Here is a 25332-nt window from a genome sequence, read left to right as displayed (position 1 = left end):
CCATCAACAGATGACTAGCTTAAGAAGATGTGGTATATATATACAACAGGATACTACTCAGCCATGAAAAAGAATGTAATATTGCCATTTGCAGAAATATGGATGGAACTAGTGATTATCATACTATGTGAAGTAAGTCAGAGAAAGACAAATATTATATGATATCACTTATATGTGGAATCTAAAAAATAATACAAATGAATCTATATACAAAGCAGAAACAGAGTCACAGACATAGAAAACAAACATGTTTACCACAGGGGAAGGAGGAAGAAATAAAATAGGAGTATGTGATTAACAGATACAAACTACTATATATAAAACTACTATATATATACTACTATATACATATAAATACTGTATATACTACTATATATACAAATACTTATTGCTTAAAGATAAGCAACAAGAATTTACTGTATAACACAGGAAACTATATTCAATATCTTGTAATAACCTATAATGGAAAATAATCTAAAAATGTGTGTGTGTGTATATATATATATATATATATATATATACACATTTGTATATGTATATATGTGTGACTAAGTCACTTTGCTGTACACCTGAAATTAACACAATATTGTAAATCAACGATACTTCATTAAGAAATAAATATTAATTGATAAATTGAAAAATTTGATAATTGAAAAAATTGATGTGTCTTGATTTTCTTTCTGATTTCAGAACTTACTTAAACATTGTTATTGGAAATAGATTTCCATTCTGAAATATGATAAAATAGTGTTATTGTCTACTTTGTTTATCTTCTAAAGCAATGGGTTTCTGCCCTGTCAATTCAGTGTTCACATGTCAAAACAAATATTTTGTAATGTCCTCTTTAACACCTAAGTTGCAACACATAGGAAATATTATCTATCGAAATGCATAACATTAAGATAGTCTGTAATATAGAGCAAAGTACATTATCCACTCATTTGTGTGTTCACTCAACAATGGACATATTGCTTTAACTGTGTGTGTGGCACTGGAAAAGGCACCGGTGATGAGGGAGTAAACAAAGATAAGAGCTGATCTCATGAAGTTTACATTTCAGTGTGGAGATGCATTCAATTAATAAAATAAATGAGAAAAATTAGAGCTCATAAAAAACTAACAACTGCAATTAAAAGACTGGAAATTGGGATCGGGAAAGCCAGAAAGCTTTTAAAAAAAATATTAGCAGAAACACTTTATTTATTTTAAAATACAATAATCTTTTTTCATTGTTCAAAATTCATGTATCTTTAAACTGGGAAGAGAAAATTCACCTACCATCACACAATTGGGGGAGTGGCATTGTGTGAAGTGTCAGATTAGGTGACGATACCTGAAAGCTTGAAGCAACTGCTCTACAAGGTGGTCAAAGGACATGACATCAGAATGAAAGGAAAATACAAGGTGGTCAAAGGGCATGACATCAGAAAGAAAGGAAAAGGAGGAAATAAAGATGGTGACTGAGGGCTTCCCTGGTGGCGCAGTGGTTGAGAGTCCACCTGCCGATGCAGGGGACACGGGTTCCTGCCCCGGTCGGGGAAGATCCCACATGCCGCGGAGTGGCTAGGCCTGTGAGCCATGGCCGCTGAGCCTGCGCGTCCGGAGCCTGTGCTCCACAATGGGAGAGGCCACAACAGTGAGAGGCCCGCATACCGCAAAAAAAAAAAAAAAAAAAAAAAAAGATGGTGACTGAAAGTGAGGAGATGAGTCAATTCCTTAGACATGTCAGGTCTGATCAATGTGTGCATCATTGCTTCTGCATCAGCTGAAAGAGACTATGAGGGGAGGCATCTACCAAGGGAGGAAAATAAGTATCCCTTGGTGATCAGTATTCAGTATGGGGGATGTGTGCCTCAGTTGCAGGATGCTTGGTTGGGAAAACTCTGATATTATTCATGTTAAACTAGCTCACAGACACTGTGCAAGAAATCTGGTTCAAGTGAAAGAACTAGCACTTCAAGCTTTATATATGTAGCACTGAATTGACATTTTGATTTACTATATATTTTTTTATAATAGCTTTATTGATGTATAATTTACATTCCTTTTAAGTGTACAATTCAATGAATTTTAGTAAATTTACAGGGTTGTGTAACCATCATCACAGTCTAAATTTAGTACATTTCCATCATCCCCAGAATAAACTTTTTCCAGGGACTCTATTCCCACTCCCAACCCAAGGTAACCACGAATCTGCTTCCTGTCACTATAGAATTGCTTATCTTGCATGTTTTATATAAATTAAATCATATAAAATACAGTCTCTTGAGTCTGGCTTCTTTCCTTAGCACAATGTTTTTGAGGTTCATCAATCTTGTATCATATATTTCATGTTCAACATCCATGTTGTATCACTACTTCTTTTTTGTTCTCAAGGTAGAGTAGAAAATTGGGCTGATTTCCATATCATTCTGAATGAGATTCCATATTATCATTAGTTTTATTTGCTTATTTTTATCACAAATAATCCCTAGAATTCTTACAGGTTGGATTATGGAGAGGAAAATTGTAGGTGCATTAGTTGGACAACTTAATAAATTAAAGTTATGTTTATACTTCATTCCAGGTCTCAATGCTCTAATACTCCACCTATTAACTAGCAAAAAATCCAGTTAAGACCTACAAGTATTGTTGAAAAAAATGAAAGTAATCTAAATGGAAAGATACTTCATGCTCATGAATTAGAAGACCAATACTGTAAAGAGGATTTATAAACAAAAACTGAATTATAGATTCAATGCAATCTTGATTTGTTTCTCAAATTGGAATGTCAGTTTTAAGGAAGAAAGTAATTTGTTTTTATTTACATAAAAGTGGAACTCCTACTGGATGTGATATTTCCCGCTGCAAGCAATATAAGTCTATAGAATCTACCAACTACTCCCACGGCATTCAGTGGAACAGGAAATATGGAAATCTGGGAGAAACTTTTGGGAACATTCCTAATTGTACTAAGAAAAGATAGCAGAGAATAGATGAATGCATGATGTTTGGTGGAATAGGAAGAGGAGGAAGCAAAATGAGGTTGAAGTAGATCCTGGCAATTGACAAAGACATGCCAAGGACCTTATTTCAGATGAAAGGTTCTTGAAATTCTACCTATCTCTGAAGGGGGAAAATTGTAGGTTAGTATGGTTTACCTGATTTTGAGTAAATCTGGAGTCCTATTGGTTAGTCTTCTCAAAGAAGGGAAACTAAACCCAAAAAGAACAAAGAAAAAAATACCCCTTTTCCACTACATATAGAATGGAATCTTGGATAATGTCCCTGTTTGACCTGGTTCTTCTTTAATCTGGTGGTGGTGGTGGTGTGTGTGTACTTTCATCTTTCAGGTGTTCTAAGATATAACAGAGAGAGCCATTAGTTACTTGGGGCAATTACTGTAACACATAAGTTCATATCTTAATGGTGACTTCTTGTCATTTGGGACTGTTTGAATGGAATATCAAAGGAAGAGAATCTCAAAGACGTCTAAATTTAGTAAAGAAATCTCTTCTTCCTGGTGGTTTTGCTTTGTATTTTTTTTTGAGCACCATAGATATAATAGATAGCATTAAGAAATTCGGTCCTGATACTGTATTTTGCGAAAAGCAGCGACTTTCTTTTCAGGTTTTGTTTGATACTAACAACTGATGTCTTAACCAAGAAACAAGACCATATTGATCTTACCTCTTGCAATATAAAATTGCACTCCCACTTGGACTCTTGCTGTTTCATTCATAGTGCAATTTTCATGAGTTATTTTTTCTTTTTTGTTTTCTTCTTGTGTAGCATGCACCTTACATTCTCTATTAGAATTTTAGGTCAACTTTTATAATTCCCACAAATTAATTGTGGAAAAGTTTTGCTTTGTAAATGCATACAGATAGAGAACTAGCACACCTTAGTCTATTAAACACCCCCACAGATTTGATTTGCATTTAATAAGCTAATAACAGACAGGAATGTGTCCTAATGGACAGGTTATTTATTAACTTTTACCACCATCATTATGACATAACTTGCTTAGGCACAGGGCAAGCATGTTTTTAAGTTAATAAAAATCATAAATGGACTAAAAGAATGGAAGTCACATTTAAAATATTGAAACTAAAATTAGATAACCATTCTTGGCTATTTGAACTGTTGGTGATATTTTAAGGCTGTAAAATAAAACAGGAATCTGTGGTCATGTTGCTAAATTCTCTTTCTTTTGGAAAATTTCAGCAATATACTTGTCTATGGAAGACTATAAAACTGAAAGTGTTTAGGATTTCTCTTCTTTTAGTGACTGTAATACTGTGTTTTGCTTGATGAATCTGTAAACTGAAAATTATAGCTTCATTCCAGAGAGTGAGAAGAATTATTCCAACAGATGGCATGAAAACACCATTCTAAACTGTATGATCACTGATTGTAAATTGCAACTGTAAAACAATCCTTTTAAATAGAGTGATGCATTTTATCATACAGATTATAGTTCTATGCTTTTTTGTTTTGCAGTGTGTGTTAACATTTTCTACTCCAATATAATATTTATTGCTTGCATAATTATCAGATTAAACAACAGAAAAACAACAACAAAAAAGTGGAGATATTTCAGTGGACTTATTCATAACATATTATCCAGTACCTCACGGAAATATAATTTCATCAGCAAAAACTTATGATATAGAACTACAGGCTGCTGAATAAATGCACACATCTGGCTTCTTTATATGTTTATGGACAGAATGCTGACTGGAATGCTATGGTATGATAATTCTATTTAAATTTCCACATATGATCATATGTTTCCCTGTCCTTAAACATGCTATGGTTTGAAGTGACATTTACCCTTCTCCGAAATTTATAATTTTAATTCCCTGCAGAGTTGATTGCAGCTCTATTTACAATAGCCAGGAGATGGAAGCAACCTAAGTGTTGATCATCGGATGAAAGGATAAAGAAGATGTGGCACATATATACAATGGAATATTACTCAGCCATAAAAAGAAACAAAATTGAGCTATTTGTAATGAGGTGGATGGACCTAGAGTCTGTCATACAGAGTGAAGTAAATCAGAAAGAGAAAGACAAATACCATACGCTAACATATATATATGGAATCTAAGAAAAAAAATGTCATGAAGAACCTAGGGGTAAGACGGGAATAAAGACACAGATCTACTAGGGAATGGACTTGAGGATATGGGGAGGGAGAAGGGTAAACTGTGACAAAGTGAGAGAGTGGCATGGACATATATACACTACCAAACGTAAGATAGCTAGTGGGAAGCAGCTGCATAGCAGAGGGAGATCAGCTAGGTGGTTTGTGACCACCTAGAGGGGTGGGATGGGGAGGGTGGGAGGGAGGGAGACGCAAGAGGGAACAGATATGGGAACATATGTATATGTATAACTGATTCACTTTGTTATAAAGCAGAAACTAACACATGATTGTAAAGCAATTATACTCCAATAAAGATGTTAAAAAAATGCATAAGAGCTGGGAAGACATATAGAATGTCAATGTATCTAGCCATAATAATATAATTATAATTATTTTGTAGTGGAGAGGTTATTGTATTCATCAGGATATATACCATGAAGACTATTGAATATGGATTAAAAAAGGCAATTTGCTGAGGTGTGTATGTAGATACTGGTGTCATGTCAGAGAGGAGGCTCTTTGTACTTGTCACCATATGAACAAATTCTTTCCAAGGAAGAAGATTTTAATTAACTGCCAAGTTTGTAGTTGTTGTTTGTTGTGTTTTGCTCTGCCTTTTAAAATGAGAAATTGAAATATGAGATCAGAACTTTTTAATAGAATGATTTTTACACCCCAGTAACTAACTTTCTCTATATTTACCTCAGTGTAGTAACTCATGTTTCCTCTAAATAAATATGGAGTATTTACAATGTTGAATTGAGGACAGCCAAAATAATAATTTGCCTGGAATATCTTTACATCTTTGCTTAGCAATAAATCTGAATCATTTTTAAGGTCTTCACATAATTTTTTCCTCTTCCCAATTATTGCCTTCTCATACAGGCTTACTCCACCTCCCCTCCATTTTTCCACTTGAACTACCCCCACCCCACAAAGGGTTAGATGCACTTCCTCCTGAACACGATGCACCCATGCATATCTCTGTAACTGTATCATAATGACCTTATTGTCTACCTGATTCTTTGTGGACTTTTTGAGGGAAGGGATTACATATAAATTTTTATATTTCAGGGGGTTAGTATTCTTCCTAGTAATTATTTGGTAATCAGTAAATGATTATAAATAAATCATCAAATGAGTGAATAACTGTATAAGATTTTCTCTGAAAAATTAAGTGAATTAAATGCAAAACCTAATTCGGAGTACAGCTCTGTACAAACAAAATCTTTGATTTTAATTATTTTTACCACATGATAACACTTTTGTTTTTGAGCTCCAGTTTGATCCAATCCTGAACTTAAAATTGTCCTGAATTTTAAGGGACAAAAGTGCTAACAGAGTGATTATATGTCTAAATGACAGCTATCTGGCATATCAATTCATCTAATCCATTTTCTTCATAACATATTTGCTTAAACTACATTTTACATTTGATTACACATAGCAGAATGATTTCTTATGCTTTTTTTCCTTATTTGTGTGAACCAAAGAGTTGAAATCTGAAGGTAAAGTGACCTCCTAAATCTTTCTCAGTCCACATTTGGATTCAGACACCCATATGGACTTAGTGTTTCCCAGGTAGTGGAAAATAGGCATTTGCCTTGTATGGGATGGTGAGCTGAGGACAGCGAGGCTGCCCTCTAGCTAAGAAGAGCGCAGCCCTGATCATTGACCTTGTGGTTGTGTTGGGCTGATCATGTGGGCAGTGAAGTTGTCATTTTACAATCTTAATTTTACTAAATTCTCTGCTGGAATGGTTGGCTCTTTTTTTGTTTGTTTGTTTGATTATGAGTCTTTAATAGAACTAGGTCACACTTGGATGTGGATAAATATTGAAAGGGTTTGTGTCCACACTGAAGCAAAGCAGTAGAGATGGCTCCATTTCTGATTTCATCTTAGTTTATATAGAATGATAATAAAGATATTAACATCAATGACTATAATAGCCATCATTAAAACTAATACCTATTGAGTGCGTGTTTTGTGCCAGGCAACACTGTGAGTTGCTTAGCTGAATTAACTAATATAGTTTCTAAAAATTGCCCTCAATAGTAGATGCTCTCATGGACCCTGATCGAAAGACAGAAGTGTATTTCTAATTAAATACCACAAACAGTAAATTCCTGGTTCTGTACTCTTTGGGCAAAGTAAGTTATTCTCTTCCAACTCCCCTCCACCACTGCAATCCACCTCTACCCCCTGAGTCAATGTATAGAAACCTAAGGACATACTTCCATTTTCATACCAAGGCCACCATTTTAATTTTCCCATAAACATGCTAAGTAATTTACTTTTATTGTTATATAACACAAAAAATATTTTTCTCACACAATATGAAGTGAAAATTTAAAAAATGATAAACTGATAGGCACTGCTAAGTTACTCCACTTAAAACAGATTTGAAACTCAAGAAACTTAAGGGAAATTTTCTAAGGACATATGGAATTTTGTATTTGTATTTTTGTTTTCTTTTTCTCAAGGAGTTCATCCAACACTGTACAAGTTTCAGCACGCTCAAAGTTAGATTTGTTCCTTAGCATTCTAGAAACATTTACATTAGTAATTGGATTTGAGGCAAGTGTTAACCATCAAAGGGACTTAAAATTTTATTTAAAATATGACACTCAGATTCCAAAAAAATACTCATGTTTCTGCCTAAAATGCTCATTCAGTGATTGTCTGCTCATTGACATTTTTCCTGAGGAAATTGTTATAAGGCATTTTAGAGAAAAGTGTTAGAACATATCCCAAATAAAAAATATTACATATTATAGTTGGGGAAAATGAAGATAAAGATATGTGCTAATCCAATAGGAAGTTATACCCTAGTTAATACAGGCTGTAATAAGACTGTGTTTATATCCTCTGAAGTGTAACCTATATCATTTTGCTTCTGAAGTTATTGCATTTTATGTATGTTTGTGTATTCATATATATATATGTATATATATATAATAGGTATGTGTGTTTGCATATGTAGTGTGTGAATATATGTGTGTATATGTATTATATATATGTATATATATATTTGTTGTTATTTTTAACCTGAGCAAACGTGTTGCCTATGTCATCTCATTTCATAGAGTTATTTTAGAGAGATTGACTTATTAAAATCTAACCTCTTTAATTTACCCAGACTAAGTAAATCTTGTTGCAATAGAATAACATTAAGTGAATAACATGCCATTATCTAACTTCCTCTCTATGAACTTGGGTACAGTGAACCCTAACTTGCTATAACATTCGTATTGGACCTGTGGACTTTCAGAAATAAGTCTCCTGCTACCATGAGTATGGTAATCTTCTTAAGATTCTTTTAGGCAAAAATTTATTGTCTGGGTCATATAATTCCTTGAAACATCATACTTATTTTGTTCAAAATATAACGAACTATGTAACAGTTGGTTATCATTATGTACAGTCTAACCTATGTATTTTTTAAAGGTGAAATAGAAGTATGTGATAATTTTTAACAACTATATGCTAATTTTTATCTGATTGTTTTCATTTGAACAAAATTATTTTGTATATTCACACACACCTCATTTTTTTTTTTTGGAGTACAGACAGCCAATGTTTTTAATTGTAGACTAGAGACCAAGTTTTCCTTAAAAGTCTTTTGCAAACAACATATAAATTTCCATCAGCCCATTTTATTTTATTATTATTATTTTTTTTTCCGGTATGCGGGCCTCTCACTGCTGTGGCCTCTCCCGTTGTGGAGCACAGGCCCCGGATACGCAGGCTCAGCGGCCCCTGCCCACGGGCCCAGCCGCCCCGCGGCACGAACCCGTGTCCCCTGCATCGGCAGGCAGACTCCCAACCACTGCGCCACCAGGGAAGCCCCCATGAGCCCATTTTAATTTGAGCCTTTAAAAGTCTTTCATAAGGTTGAGAAAATGACCTTTTTGTTTAAATTCTATTCTCCACTGAATTTTTCATGCTAAATGATTGAAGCCTTATTGTTCAAGGGGAAAAAATAACAATAATCTTACAAAGTCGTAGTATAGTAATTGTTCTGAAAATGTGTTTCAAATTATAGATTTTTCAAAAATATATTTTTATGACTCTGCAGTAGTGGCACATTAAATAGATTAATCATTAAGAATATATGTGGTCTTTCTATGACCCTCAAGCAATACAATTTTATTTTAAAAGATTATTGAAAAAGGAATTGCTGTGATTCTAATTACTACCTCTAACTGGGGTAGTAGGGAATCATTCTTATACTGATTTTCAGCTCCATCTCTTATTCCCTGATTATTATTTTATTTCAGGTAAAATATCCTAGAAGAATGATCTTTATCTCTGTATAAGGGGCAATATACCTCAGTGGAAATGAACTTTAAATGTTTTATGAAATGAAAGACAATTGATATGTCTATCTAGTGGATAACCTATGCTTTCAAGGTAAGCATCAGGGACATGGCTTGATGAAGGTAAAGAAGTCTCATTCATGGTAAAAACCACATTCAGTATCATGTAACTGTTTAGACTGCTGTATCCTCTGAAGTCAAAAGAAACTAGTTCCTTGATGAGTTTACTGCAACACATACTTAAAGCAAAAACTGTGACTACTCTTAGACATTATATTTTAAATATTGTATTTCACTTCAATAATTATGTTAAGATTAATTTTATTATTTTTCTTGTATGCACATATTTTTAATTTGGACTATTTCTTGGATGGCTAAGTTTACACAGATATTACTTATGCAAAAATAATATAAAGGTCTGTATTTGAAGTTTATTTACTTATATTGAATTTGAATCATCTCAGGGTTACAAGGGCAAAGGGGCTGGGGAGCATCTTGGTGCAGTGAGCTAGGACCAGGATTCACTAGTCCTGTGTATCCTCTACCTAAGAGAGCATGTCCCTAGAGCATCCTTGTATTCCCAGTTACAGTAGGGAACATGTCTTCTTCTTCCTTATTTTATCTTCAAGTTTTTATGTTATGCTTAGCATATAATTATAGTCCATAATATTTTGGGAATGATGAAAGTGTGTAAAGGAGGTAAAGTATTTCAAAAAGTACAAACGTATGGGGAGAATTTTATGCAGTTCTATTCAAATAAATATTCTGTAAGTCTTATGGCTCCATAACAGTGCTAGCTATTAATAGTTCCATTTTTATAAACTTTTATTGTTGCCTGATAATATTGAGTAGACATATGCTCTATATCCATGGCTTTCAGTTCTACACATTTTTTGTTTCCATGCCCTGAGATGAGTTACAAATATCTTTAAATTAACCCTACAATAAAGATTTTTAATAAAAACAGAACTCAAAAGTCAATGGAACAATGCAAAAAAATATATATGAATAAGGATAAGGATCTGGAGAGGATGAATCATGATAAAAATAAGTACACATTTAATTGTTTCTTTGATGAAGTTGTTTAGGTAGAAATTTATGATTTTCAGTTTATAGAGCTAATAATAGTAAATGAGTTCTCAAATCTACCATAGTGAATAAAAATGTTAATATTGCTTCTTCTCTCACTGCCAAAGGTTCTGGTTTTGGTTACAACACATTTTAAGTGGATGTTATTTTAATTTGACATTAGCTGACATTAAAGGTGCTAGATGGGGGCTTCCCTGGTGGCACAGTGGTTGAGAATCTGCCTGCTAATACAGGGGACACGGGTTCGAGCCCTGGTCTGGGAGGATCTCACATGCCGCGGAGCAACTAGGCCCGTGAGCCACAACTGATGAGCCTGCGCATCTGGAGCCTGTGCTCCGCAACAAGAGAGGCCGTGATAGTGAGAGGCCCGTGCACTGCGATGAAGAGTGGCCCCCGCTTGCCACAACTAGAGAAAGCCCTCACACAGAAACGAAGACCCAACACAGCAAAACTAAATTAATTAATTAATAAACTCCTACCCCCAACATCTTCTTAAAAAAAAATAAAAAAAAGGTGCTAGATATTACCTAATGCACTGGAGCTATATTATAATTAGACTCTTTTAGGATTGAAATTTGTAATCTGTTTAAATCTATTGGTAAATATAGTACCATAAAATCTTCCAATCTTCAGTATATTTCTTTTTTATTAATGCCAACTGAACCTCTCATTTGGAATTTTGTCAAAATCAGAGAAATGACTTTGGATGTTGGAAGAAGAGGCTGGGACATGGGAGATTTCTTCTTATGGGGGATATGAGATACAGGATGTCTTTTAGCTACTTCTGAACTTAACATTTATTTTAGCACTTTTCCTTCATCTATTAAATGATTTATTTTTTATAATCCATAATAGGTGGCATAGACAAAAATTGAGTGCTTCAACTTTATGGAGAGGGTTTTACACCATTAATTGTTTTTAATACTTACCACAGTATAAATTAATTATCCTTGGGATCAGAGTTGAAAGAAAACCTAATTAGATAACTTTTTATATGCTTATCAAAAGACTTAAAATTTCTCTCTTTATTTAAAGAAATAAAGAGGATAATAAATATATGTTTTAATCATGACACAAATTTAAACTATATTCCAGACTGCCATGAATTCATGGGGAATCAAGTGTGATTAATACAACATTTGACCAAAAACAAATCAGAGCTAAGGGAAAGTAGCTCAGTTAACTACACACTCTAAAATTTGCCTTGTGTGTAAAGATTCTGATTAAACCCAGAACATCCACGACCTACTCTCTGAAAGTAATAAAAGACCAATATCTGACAAATTTTCTACTATTTCAATAATTTTTCTCTGTAAAATCTCGTAGGTGGCATTTCCTCCTCTTACTCTCTTGTCAACCTTTTTCAGATTCCTTCATGCTTGATTATTTAATTACAGATATTTATCACCATAATTACATGATGACATGAAATATACAACTTTGAAATTTAGGGTAGATTTCCATTCATTAGTTTACTAAGAAGTGCTATCTGATGATATTTATTATATTCCATAAATCACAAGCTATGTCTGTTATTCCATTTATTTTAAAAAACATAAGCCAATTTTTATGATAAACATGTAAATTATTGTATTTAACTCTCATCATTTGTTATTAGTAATGTGAAAATATTTTCGACTACTGTAAAGAGAATGAAAGTATATAGGAATATTACTAGTTTTAGTAATATTCAAAAAGCAATTGTTAGCTCTGTCTTTTTTTTTTGTTATTGCTTTTTTTGTGTCTCTTATTTCTGGGCTAGGACATTAAAAAATTTAACAGTATGGTACAATGCATTTTTAATTTTGTTTTCTGAATTAAATAAGTATTCATCTTTATATCACTGTGTTTTTTGTTTCAGGTAGAAACACTGTTCTTTGGAGTAAGGATCTATAATGATAGCCTGTTTAATAATATTTTTATTAAGAATTGGTTTCAATTAGATCAAATTATTTTTGGAATATATTAAAGTGTATAGTATCATTCTTATTTAACTTACTGATATGTTTATTTTTAGTAGGACTTGTCTGTTTTATATCAGCTTGGCTGATAACAGATAACTATAATTTTGTAATAGATCATGGAATTCTGCTTGTCATAATTGTATTCAGATTTGCATGTTTAATTCAGCAGTGATTTTGTCAGTCCTCTTGTTTGTCATATCTTGATAACAGTGTTGGCTAGTTTTGTTGAAAATATTTTGAATTTCTTATCTTTGTTTCACAATAGCTTTATAATAAGTCTTACCTAATACTTTCAAATTTCTACTGAGGTATCAGTAATTTTCTAATTCTCTATCTTGATTTAGAAGTAACTGATAGTCTTTTACTATTATTTCTTTCATGCATAGCTCAAATTTAAAAAAATCATCCTCTCAATAGTAAAGAACACAGTTGGGTTTAAAATAGAAGAATTTGGATTTTACCTAGGCTAAAAAGCATTGACTTTCGTCAGTAATTTTATGGCTCTCTGACATTCTATGGTTCAGGAGGATTCCCATGGGGATTTTCTATCCTTCTGCCCCATTTTGCACATTCAGTATGTGCTCTCAAATTTACAAGGTGGGTAGAGGTGCTTCCTTGACATATACTTCACTCCTGTTCTGAATTTTGCAGTTAACCTTGGGAGGTATTTTATTTTATGTTTAAATACAGTTTTATATATGCAGATTATTTTAGATAAATCTGGAATATTTTATTATGTCTCTTCTTAGGCTAATATTATTATATGCTTATTTCTTTTTGTGTCCTGACATACTTCATGGTATTTTAAGAAAGAAATTGTAAAGAGGGTATACATGAATTCTTGTATGCATAATGACATATTTATAAGATCTCCCAAGATTTTCTCAAACTGTCCTATGGTTTCTCACTTATTCACTTGTATTAAAACCTTTTCTCATAGTTCAATAATACCCTTATTATTTCTCAGTATAGCAGCCTGTTATTAACACATCTGTCTGTGTCAGTCTACTCACTTTGCCTCATCCCTGCTGTCTCCTTATGTAGACAGGCTGACAGTCATACATGCTTGTGATAGAGAATAGCTGTAAACTTTTGATGGACAAAATCAGTCTGGTTCATATTTAGAGTTTCAGAAACAATGTGTCATGCCCATAATATAGATACACAATAAATGCTAAGATGCTAAATTTAAATGCTAAATTTAATATTTTCTTCTGCAATTTTATTAAAGGTTTTGAGACCAAGGGGCCTCTAGTTAGTAGACATTATTTGCTCTGGAATTACACAAGGGACAGGTTTATGTCAGAAATTAAAGGAGAAAAAAATTAAATTGATTAGCTTTGAATCAACCATTTTTAAAATGTTACCTGAGTCAAAGTTAAATGAGTTTTAAATTTATATTTTATTAATTCATACTCAAGTTTTTCCTCATGTCTGGTATATTTTTTCCTCAATTGATTAAATCTCTTCTACATTCACAGGAAGAAGTAAACACTAATTAATTCATAAAGGCTGCATGTGTTATTATACTTTATACTATTTCATAGCCAATATAAATTCAAAATGGAGAAGTACAGTAAACATTTTAAAATTATAATATATATGACCAACACTGTCATGACAATTTTATTATTTATACAAGTGAATTAATTAGAAGACTATGTTTATAACAAAAGAACTCAGCTACAGTGTATCACCCTGAAGATATTAATATTTACAAAAGAGGAAAATAATTTATGTTGGCAAGGCATCTCAATGTTTATTTTCAAAATATATTTAATTCTACATTCAGTAAAAAGGTTTTTTTATTTCATTTTATAATTTGTTTAGTGGCTATTGTTTAACAGAAAAAGATTTACTGTATTGAGTAGAGAGAGATATATTCACCTAAGGTGATTCAAGAAAATTTTCTTACATTTAATAATCATCATCTTTTTCTCTTAAAGGGAAATCAGAAATGCTACATGAAATTCTCAAATATTATCTGCTTTTATATTTTTAGTTAAGCCATGAAAACAGGAAATCAAACTGTTTAAACAGATTTTGTACTTTCTCCGTCTTTTCCAATATGATCCAATCAACTCTTTTCTCTTTGCTGCCATTGCAATTCTGTTTTCAGTGGCTCTGATGGGGAATATCATACCGATTCTTCTCATCCGATTGGACACCAGACTCCACACTCCAACGTACTTTCTACTCAGTCATCCCTCTTTCATTGACATCATGTACATCTCCACCACTGTGCCCAAGGTGGCAATTAACTTTCTGTCTAATAGTAAGACCATTACTTTTTTAGGCTGTGAGATTCAAGCATTTACGTTCTTGGTCCTTGGTGGAACTTAAGCCCTTCTTCTTGGTTTCATGTCTTATGATCGCTATGTAGTCATCTGTCATCCATTATGTTACCCTGTACTCATGAGCAAGAATATCTGTTGGCTCATGGTCACATGTGCATGGACCAGTTGTTCCATCAACTCTTGAATACATACATTGTATGCATTTTAACCTCCCCTCTGTAGCTCTCAACTCATTAATCATTCTTCTGTGAAGTTCCATCCCTGGTGCTTGCTATTGGTGTCTCAGGACACTTCCCAGTATGAATATACAATAGTCCTGAGTGGACTTATTATTCTGTTGTTACCTTTCATGGCCATTGTAGCTTCCTATGCCTGTGTGCTTACTGTGGTATTCCACATGAGTTCAGGAAATGGACAGAAAAAAGCTTTCTTTACTTGTTCCTGTCACCTAATTGTGACAAGCTCATTCTATGTGACCTCTCTCTCCACCTATACAAGGCCACCCTCCTTGCATTCCCCTGAAGATGGTAAGATAGTAGCAGTGTTTTACACCATTGTTACACCTCTTCTGAACCCATTTATCTACAGCTTGAGGAATAAATGAGTTATGGGGGCCTTGAAGAGACTATTGGGACCATATATATTTGTACAGAAAATGTGACTGTAGGACCTCCCTTTTGACTGAGACCGAACAACATAAAAAGCTATGCCTAGAATACTGTTTTGGAATATGCATACTCTAAGAATACTGCCTAGACAAATGTAGAGTCTATGAAAAGTTTATTAAATAAATAAAATGATAAAAATCTTGATTCTTTCCTGATATCAGAAATACCTCACACATTGTTATTGGAATTAGATGAATTTTCAGTATAGAAGCTAAAGAAACAGTATGATTTTCCAAATTGTTTAACTACTAAAGCAGTAGAATTCAACTCTGTTACCCCACAGTTTTCATATTATAAATATTTTAATTGCCCTTTTAGAACCTGAAATCCAATGCATGGGAAATATTATTTATCCAAACACATAAAATTAAGAGTATCTATAAGTGACCAAATGGAGCAAAGTACATAATCCACTCATTCAACAAATGTGTAATGTTTTAATTACATGTGTGACACTGGTAATAATGAAGTAATCAAAGATAAAAATGACAGATGTCTCTGATCTCATAATGTTTCTATTCCAGTTCGGGGAGATATTCAATATATAACAAATTTTGCAGTGTATCAAAAAGTAATAATGAAAAAGTAATAATGAAAAAATAAAGCAAGAAATTTTAATGGGAAATTTGCAATATTATTTAAAATTGTCCACCAAATGTACACTAAGAAGGTGATATTTGGTCAAAGACTGAAAGAAGATTATGAAGTAAGTCAAATGGATAGCTGGTGATGTGTTTTCTGGTAGAGGAAGAAGCAAATGAGAATGTCACATGTAGAGAAAATGCTTGGCAAATTCAAAGAAGATCCAAATGTAAGTAAGTTGATGGGTTGTAGGAAATGAGTGGATATAGTGAAAACAGATTATAAAGTAGACTAATATAAAAAATTTGTGTTTAATTTAAGATGATCCAGAATCATTATTGGGTTTTGCAGAGAGGATTGAAATGGGCTGTGAAGCCATTACAGCAGTCTCCTTGTGATAAAATATATTGGACCAAAATAGTAATTGAGGAGGAGCAAGAAGTAGCCAGATTCCATATTTGAGGTTTTTTGGCAGATCTGATGTGAAATGTGATGAAATTTTAAAAGCTCAGAATTAGGCTAAGATCATGAACTGAACAAATGGAACAAGTCATTTAATTGTGCACATAATTTCCACTCTAGCAGTAGCTCCTCCATAACAGCTCCATCATGTCACATAGCCATTATTTCATTTTTGAGATGAGAAATTTTATGATCTACTCTCTTAGCAACTTTCAATACATAATACAATACTATTAACTAAAATCAACATTATGCACATTAGGTTGAAAACTTACTCCTATTCCAACTGGAGGTTTGTTCTCTTTGAACAACATCTCCCCATTTAACTCAAACCCCAGTTCATGATACCCACCATTCTAACCTCTGTTTCTACAATTATAGCTTTTTCAGATACGACATATAATTAATATATAGTATTTGCTTTTCGTGGTCTGACTTTTTTTCACTTAGCATAATGCCCCCAAGCTCCATCCATATTGTTCCTATTGGCAGGACTTTCTTTTTATTTATGACTGGAAATATTTCATTGTGTATTTATGTACCACAGTTTCTTATCCATTCATTCATTGACAAACACTTAGGTTGTTTCCATATATTGGCTTTTGTGAATAATGATGCAATAAATGTTGGAGTGCAGATATCTCATCAGTATTCTTTTTTCATTTCTTTTGGATTATTCTCAAAAGTAAGATTGCTACATCATACAGAAGTCTTATTTTTAATTTCTTGAAAAAAGTCCATACTGTTTTTCATAGTGGTTGTACCAACTTATACTCCCAATGACAGCACACAAGTGTTCCTTTTTAGCCGCATCCTCAACACTTGTTACATATTGTTTTCTTAATTATAGTCATTCTATCATGAGTGAGGTATTATGCCATTTTGGTTTTGATTTGTACTACCCTGAAAATAATAATGTTGAGCGTTAATTTTATGTACTTGGTGACCTTCACATATATTCTCTGGAAAAATCTATTCTGGCCTTTTGCCCACATTTAATTGAAATTTTTATTTTTTTGCTATTGAGTTGTATGAGTTTTTTAATATATTTTAACTCCTTAAATATATGGATATATGGTTTGAAGATATTTTTTTCCCATTCTGGAGGTTATATTTAACTTCATTGATCCTTTATTTTGCTATTCAGAAACATTTTAGTTGGAGCATTTCCTGCAAGGCAAGTCTAGTGATGATGAACTAACTCCATTAGCTTTTCTTCGCCTGGGAAAGTCTATTTCTCCTATATATCTGAATGATAACTTTGCTGTATAAAATATTCTTGGTTAGAAATTTTAATCATTTAACACTTTGAATGTGTCATTTCACTCTCTCCAGGCCGGTAGAGTCTCTGCTGAGAAATTCACTGATTGACTAATGGGGTTCCATCGTGGGTTACTTTTTTCCCCTGGCTTCCTTTAAGATTCTTTTTATATTATTGATTTTTGAGAGTTTAGTTATAATGGTACACAGACACTTTCAGTAACATGGCAATGAGCAAAACAAAGAACATGTCCAGGTCCATATATGTGGAATGTGGAAGTCATTTCTTCCATTAAGATAAGAAGAATGCAGTGAATATTTGTAAAGCCATATTCTTTCACTCACAGACCCCAACTATCCATCCACAAGAAATTGTCTGGGAAAACCAGTGCTCACAGAAGATAATTTTTACACTTATCATGGTAGATAAATCAATATGGATCTTGGAAAAGGAAAACTATTCTAGAGGAAAAATCCAGGAGCAATAATTACAAAATGAGAAAACTATTCAACAAGAAAAAAAATTGGCTTTATTTATGAATGTTCTTCACCCAAAATATAGGGTGCATTCAAATGAGTGAGATTTGGGAATGTCTATGGAACAATTCTTGTGTTGTTCCTTATCTTGCTTTCCACATGGGCGTGTATATTGCTGTTCTCAGGATCCTGATTCATCAACTATGTTAGGTATTTCAATGACTTGTATTTTATGAGTCATAAGATAAGTGAAGACATTTTGGAACCTTCTGCATACCTGCTCATCACCCATGACTAAATGAGACTTTTGGTTGTCTCTGGAGGAAAGTGTTGAGAATATTTTCTTTGAGTGAATTAGCTGACCAAACATTGGGTAATCAAAAAAGGTTAACTCCTTAATTAGTGATTTTAGTTCACAATCTCTTTTCTACTTATCTCCTTTCCAAAGTTATTCTCATTTGTAAATATTTTCTCTCTCAAAAAAAGCACAATTTTATAATTGACAAGAATTATGATTGAGCAAGATGAGAGAATAAGAGTTTCCTCTGTTTGCATTTCCCACAGCAACAAGAACGTGGCAGCCATCCAAGAACAAAAATGGCTTTTGAGGAGTTTTGTAAGCCCAGTAGGAAATTGTGAAACTCCAGCGGAGCCCAAGATCAAGAAAGACGTCTTTGAGAGGGCATGCCTGACCCACTTGTCAAGGTCTTTGACAGTGGTCCTCATTATGGACTCAGAAAAAACCCCCATCCCCTGTGGCTTCAGCTACAGCCCTGTTAACCTTGGTCCTGTCACCAGCACTCTCCACAAAGAGATCTCGGAAAAGCCACACATCCATTCCCAATGAAGCAGGCCTGCAGAGCCCTGTCCTCACTGTGGACACTGAAGCAGCCCTGTGATTTAGTTCCTGCCCTACTCTATTTTGGTAGAGAGCCAGTCTCACCTCTTGAAAAACTGCACAGTTTCCCAAGAGGAGCCCTTCCAGGAACTTGGTGGGAGCCACACCTACCCACAAACCTTGTAACAGACCTGCTTTCTGTAGGCTTATCTGTGTACCATGAGGATAATCCTTGTACCAGCGACAGTCCTACTGACCAAGGACCTGAGGGAGTCCCATTCATCCAGAGACCTCAGAAGATCCAGACTTGCCTCAGACCTTGGTAATTGGCCTGACCAAAACAGTATTAAAAATAACTAGAGATAAATAAAGTCCATAATGTATAGACAGTATAAGAAGATGTAAAGTGTAGCATAAATAAAACACAAGTGGGGAGTAAAACTGTTGAATTTTTGTCTGCTACTGAAGTTCAAGTTATATTAGATTGAAATAGGCTGTTATGACTATAAGATGCTTTATATAAGCCTCATGGTAACCACAAAGAAAAATCTTATAGTAGATATACAAAAGATGAAGAGAAAGGAATCAAAGCATACCAGTACAAAAAATAAACATATTACAAAAGGAAGACAGTAAAGAAAAAGAAAGGAACGTAAGAACAACAAAACAGTTAGAAAACAATGACCATGGGCTTCCCTGGTGGCGCAGTGGTTGAGAGTCTGCCTGCCGATGCAGGGGACACGGGATCGTGCCCCGGTCCGGGAAGATCCCACATGTCGTGGAGCAGCTGGGCCCATGAGCCATGGCCACTGAGCCTGCGCGTCCGGAGCCTGTGCTCCGCAACGGGAGAGGCCACAACAGTGAGAGGCCCACATACCGCAAAAAAAAACCAAAAAACAAAAAACAATGACCATAATGGCAATAGTTTTCCCTTGCCTATCAATAATCACTTTAACTCTGAACACATTAAATTTTAGAATCAAAACACATAGAGTTTCTGAGTGGCAAAAAACTAAGACTCAACTATATGCTGCATACAAGAGACACACTTTAACTTTAAGATCATATTTAAGCTAAAAGTGAATGGTTGGAAAAAGATATTCTATGCAAGTATTAACCAAAATAGAGCAGTATTGGCTATACATATAGCAGACCAAATAGTCTTTAAGACAAAATCTGTCACAATGGACAAATAAAGTCATTATATAATGAAAAGGTAGCCAATTCATCAAGATATAAACCAATAGTAAATATGTGTGTATTCAACATTAGAACACTAATGTTCTAATGTTGAACAAATATTAAGAGAATTGAAGGGAGAAATATACACAGTACAGTAACAGTCAAGGACTGCAATACCCACTTGCAACAATAAACAATAGACAGATCATAAACACAGACTGAGGAAATGACTGACTTAAACTGATCTTTAGACCAATGAACCTAACAGACGTGTACTGACATACAACAGCAACTAAACACAAATCATTCTTCTGAAGTTCTCATGAAGCATTCTCCAGGATAGCTCTTATATATGGTCACAAAATAAGTATGAACCAATTTAAGAAAATTGAAATCATATCAAATATCTATTTTAATTACAATGGTAGGAAATAGAATGAATATTAATGAGAAATTTGAAAATTTTACAAATATGTGGAAAATTAAAATTGCACTCTTGAAAAACCAGTGGGTCTAGGAAGAAGAAAACAAGTGGGAAATCAAAAAGTCTCTCGAGACAAATAAAAATATATTAAAAAAAACCACATATGGGACACAGCAAAAGCAGTTCTAAGGGGAATGTTTATAGTGGTGAACACTGATGTTAAGAAAAGAAAGAAATTAAACACCCTTTGTTTGCATTTTAATGACATAGGAAAAGAAGAACAAACTAACCTCAACATTACCAGAAATAAATATTTTTTAAAAGAATCACAACAAAAATAAATAAAATGGAGATTAGGGAACACAATAGAAAGAAACTTTAGCTAGACAACCATAAAAAAGGAAGGAATCAAATAAATAATATTATTAATGGAAAAAGTGATATTACTCTGATTGTACAGAAATATTAAGGATCATAAGAAAATACTGTGAACAATTATTTGAAAGCAGATTGGATAACCCAGAAAAGAATATCCTGAACAGGATAAATTCCTAGGAACATGCAATCTTCCAAGACTGAAATCATGAAGAAATAGAAAATCTGAATAGATCAATAACAAGTAAGGATATTGAAGTAATAATCAAAATAATCTCAACAAATAAAAGCTAAGGACTAGATGTCTTCATGGGTGAATTCTACTAAACATTTAAATAAGAATTAAAGACAAACTTTCTCAAATTCTTCCAAAAAATAGCAGATTTGGTAAGAACACTACAAGAAAAGATAATTGCAAAATATCCAGATTTTATATTTCTGTCTTTTCCAATTGGGACAAATAAACACTTGCCATTTTGTTGTCATTGCAAACTTCTTTTCAGTGACTCTGAAGGGGAAATATCATAGTGATACTTCCCATCCAGTTGTATCAATACATCTGACTCCACAGTCCAATGTACTTTCTACTCAGCTGTCTTTCATTGACATGATGTACTTCTCCACCACCATGCCCAAGATGGCAATTAATTTTCTGTCCAATAGTAAGACCATTATTTTTTTAGGTTGTAAGATTCAAACATTTTTGTTCTTGACACTTGGTGGAACTGAAGCCCTTCTTCTTGGTTTCATGTCTTATGATCGCTATGTAGCCATCTGTCATCCTTTACGTTACTCTTTACTCATGAGCAAGATCATCTGTTGGTTCATGGTCACATGTGCATGGACCAGTTGTTCTCTCAACTCTTTAATACATATGCTGTTTGCATTTCAACTTCCCTTCTGTAGCTCTTGACTCATTAATGTCTTTTTCTGTGAAGTTCCATCCCTGGTGCTTGCTATTGGTGTCTCAGGATACTTCCCAGTATGAATATACAGTTCTCCTGAGTGGCCTTATTATTACCTTTCATGGCCATTCTAGCTTCCTATGCCTGTGTACTTACTGTGGTATTCCAGATGAGTTCAGGAAAAGGACAGAAAAAAGTTATCTCCACTTGTTCTTCTCACCTGATTGTGGCAGGCTTATAAAAGGACAAGGGAGCAGCAGAGTTTTACATCATTATCACACCTTTTTTTGAATGCATTTATTTATACCCTGAGGAATAAAGGGGTTATTGGGGTCATGAAGAGATTGTTGGAGGCATGCATATTTATACAGGAACTGTGACTTTAGGAACCCCTTACTGATTGAGATTAAGCACAATTAAAACCTGTCCTTAGGATACTGTTTTAGAATATATAAAAGCTAAGCAATATAAATAAAATAAAAATTGATAAATGTCTTGATTTTGGGGGGTTTCAGAATTTACTTAAACATTGTTATTGGAACTAGATGGATTTACAATCTGGAATCTGGAAAAAGAGTGTTGTTAACCTTGTTTGTCTTCTGAAGCAATAGATTCCACCCCTGTCAATTCAATCTTCACATCTCACAACACATTCTGTAATGTCCTCCTTATCACCTGAAATGCAACACACAGGAAATCCAATCTATCCAACCACATAACATTAAGATAATCTTTGTAACATTGAGGTAAACTGCAGTATAGAGCAAAATACATAATTCATTCATTTGTGCATTTACTCAACAACTGATTTATTGCTTTACTCTGTGTGGCACTAATATAGGCACTGGGGATAGGGGAGAAAATAAAGAACTGACAGAAATCTCTGATCTCATGAAGGTCCCCAGAGTGGGGACACATAAAATTAATAAAATAAGAGAGAAAAATTGAGAAAATATACAAAAAACCCTAATAATTGTAATGAAAAGGGCTGGAAATTGGGATAGGAAAAGACTGACAGTTTTATAATTTTACATAATATTGTCCATGAAAGGGCAAATATGAGGGTGATATCTGGTCAAAGATTGAAATGAGAGGAGTTAATAAGTCAAATGGAGTTCTGGTGAAGAATGTTCTGGGCACAGAAAGAAGCAAGTGTAAATGTCCTGAAGAGAGGTCATGCCTGGCAGTTCAAAGAAAATCGAGGATTACATTGGTGGATTGTAGAAAATGAATAGAGGTAATGGAGCCAGAATTTTAAATATAAGGATGACCATTGTGAGGATTTGGGCTTTTAATCCAATAATTGGCAACCATTATCGTGTTTGCAGAGAGAATTGAAATGGGCAATTAGGAAGTCATTGCATTAGTACAGTTGTGACTAGATACTGCCTTGGACCAAGGTGGTAACAGTGGAGGAGCATGAAATCACCAATCTTTGGAGATTAGTATAAGGCAAAATTTATGGCTTAAGAACAGATATGATGTGAATTGCATGGCAATTAAAAGAGTGCAGAATTGATTTAAGATCTTGGACTAGTCAACTGGAAGTTAAAAAAAAATGTCGTTACTTTTCAGGAAAACCACAGGAGAAACATTTCCGTCGTCCAGTTTCTTTGTGCTCTTTCACTGTTAGCACCTTTGTCCCTGTAGTGGTCATTATTATGACTTCTATCAATGTTGAGTAGAAGCCCTTATTAATGGAATCAAAGAGGAATTTATCTTGTGTCTGACTTTTCTTTCTCAGTGCTTATGAAATTCAACCATATTTTTGCCTCAGTAAGGACTCAGTGATGATGTCATTTTTATTGCTGACTAGCTTTCCATTGTATACATACATGACTAATGCTTCTATTGGAATGTTGGATATTTTTAGCTATTATGAATAAAGCTGCTATAACCGTTCCTATACAAATATTTTCTTATGGGCATATGCACTCAGTTCTCTTAATTATATACCTAGAGATGAAATTGTTTGACCATAGGTAAGTTATACGTTTAAGTTTAAAAAAACATTTAAATTGTGGTATTGGTATCTAATATTCCAACTAGGCATACATGAAAACTTCTTAACACCTAAGTTTTTGTGTAGGTAATGCAATGAATTGGTGCTAAATTTAAAGTAAATTTCCTGTGAAATATGTTAGAGAATCACTGACAACAACTTTGTGTCCATTGTCAATATGTTTAATTACAATTTTAATAATCTTAGGATTATTAAATAAATCCAATAAATTGGATTTTCTTTAGTTAGCTTATTTGTTTACAATATAATGTGCACCCATAAGCCCACCACCAACCCAAGAATTAAAACAGTAAAATTGGGGACTTCCCTGGTGGTCCAGTGGTAGAGAATCCATATTCCAATGCAGGGTATGTGGGTTCAATCCCTGGTCGGGGAACCACGTGCCATGGGGCAGCTAAGCCCCTGCACACCACTACTGAGCTCACGTGCCTCAACTAGAGAGCCCGCGTTCCGCAAACTACAGATCCCATGCACTCTGGAGTCCATGCACCACGACTGCAGAGCCCACGCTCCCTGGAGCCCACGCACCACAACTAGAGAGAGGAAACCTGCAAGCCACAACTAGAGAGAAGCCTGCGCAGCACAATGAAAAGCCCGCATGCTGCAGCAAAAGATCCTGCATGCCTCAATGAAGATCCCACCTGCTGCAAGCAAGACCCGATGCAGCCAAAATAAATAAATAAATACAACAGTAAAATTGTTAGAGCTTTTCAGAGTTTCACCTATCCTATCTCATGCCTCCCCCATTATTCTGATTTTCTAGAATATTATTCCCTTGCAATATTTATAATATTACCAAATATATGTATTCTTGGAAGTTTATAGAATTTTTACCATTAGAATTTTGGACTTTATAAAAATTTCTTGTGCTGTAGGTCATGTTTTTTTAGAACTTATGTTTTTTAACTTGGCATTATTTTGCTATATTTATAGAGCTAGCTATAACTGCAATCTATACTTTTCATTGTTAGATAGCATTCTATTTTATTATATTATCAAACACTTCTTTTTGTTTGTTTGTTTTTTTGTCAATCGATGCTTGACTTTTTCCAGTTTTCCAGTTTTCTTCCAGTTACATGTGTGTATTTATAAATATTTATGTACATACCTCCTGTTTCCCATGTACAAGAGTTTTATATTGGATATACATATATGAGTGAAGTTGCTGGTTCATAGTGTATTAAATGGTTAAGGTTATTGTATAATGCCAAATATTTTCCAAAATGGTTGTAGCAACTTTATATTTGCAAGAGAAATGTATATTATTCTGAAGATTGTCATCTCCAAATTTCAGATTGGTCATTTTAAGACATCTTAATTTTTAATAATTAATTGG

The 25332-nt window shown here is 33.9% G+C and overlaps 2 pseudogenes; both read left to right on the top strand.

Moving 5' to 3' along the window:
- The first annotated feature begins 14467 nt into the window (after positions 1 to 14467).
- Positions 14468 to 15461, top strand: LOC132518452 (olfactory receptor 2AK2-like; annotated as a pseudogene).
- A 3845-nt stretch (positions 15462 to 19306) lies between these two features.
- LOC132518450 (olfactory receptor 2AK2-like) lies at positions 19307 to 22353 on the top strand (annotated as a pseudogene).
- The last annotated feature ends 2979 nt before the right edge of the window (positions 22354 to 25332 follow it).

This window comes from Lagenorhynchus albirostris, chromosome 3 (genome assembly GCF_949774975.1).
Source record: "Lagenorhynchus albirostris chromosome 3, mLagAlb1.1, whole genome shotgun sequence".
Taxonomy (NCBI): Eukaryota; Metazoa; Chordata; class Mammalia; order Artiodactyla; family Delphinidae; genus Lagenorhynchus; species Lagenorhynchus albirostris.
Note: the sequence above shows the minus strand (reverse complement) of the source record. Positions and strands in the feature narration are given on the sequence as shown.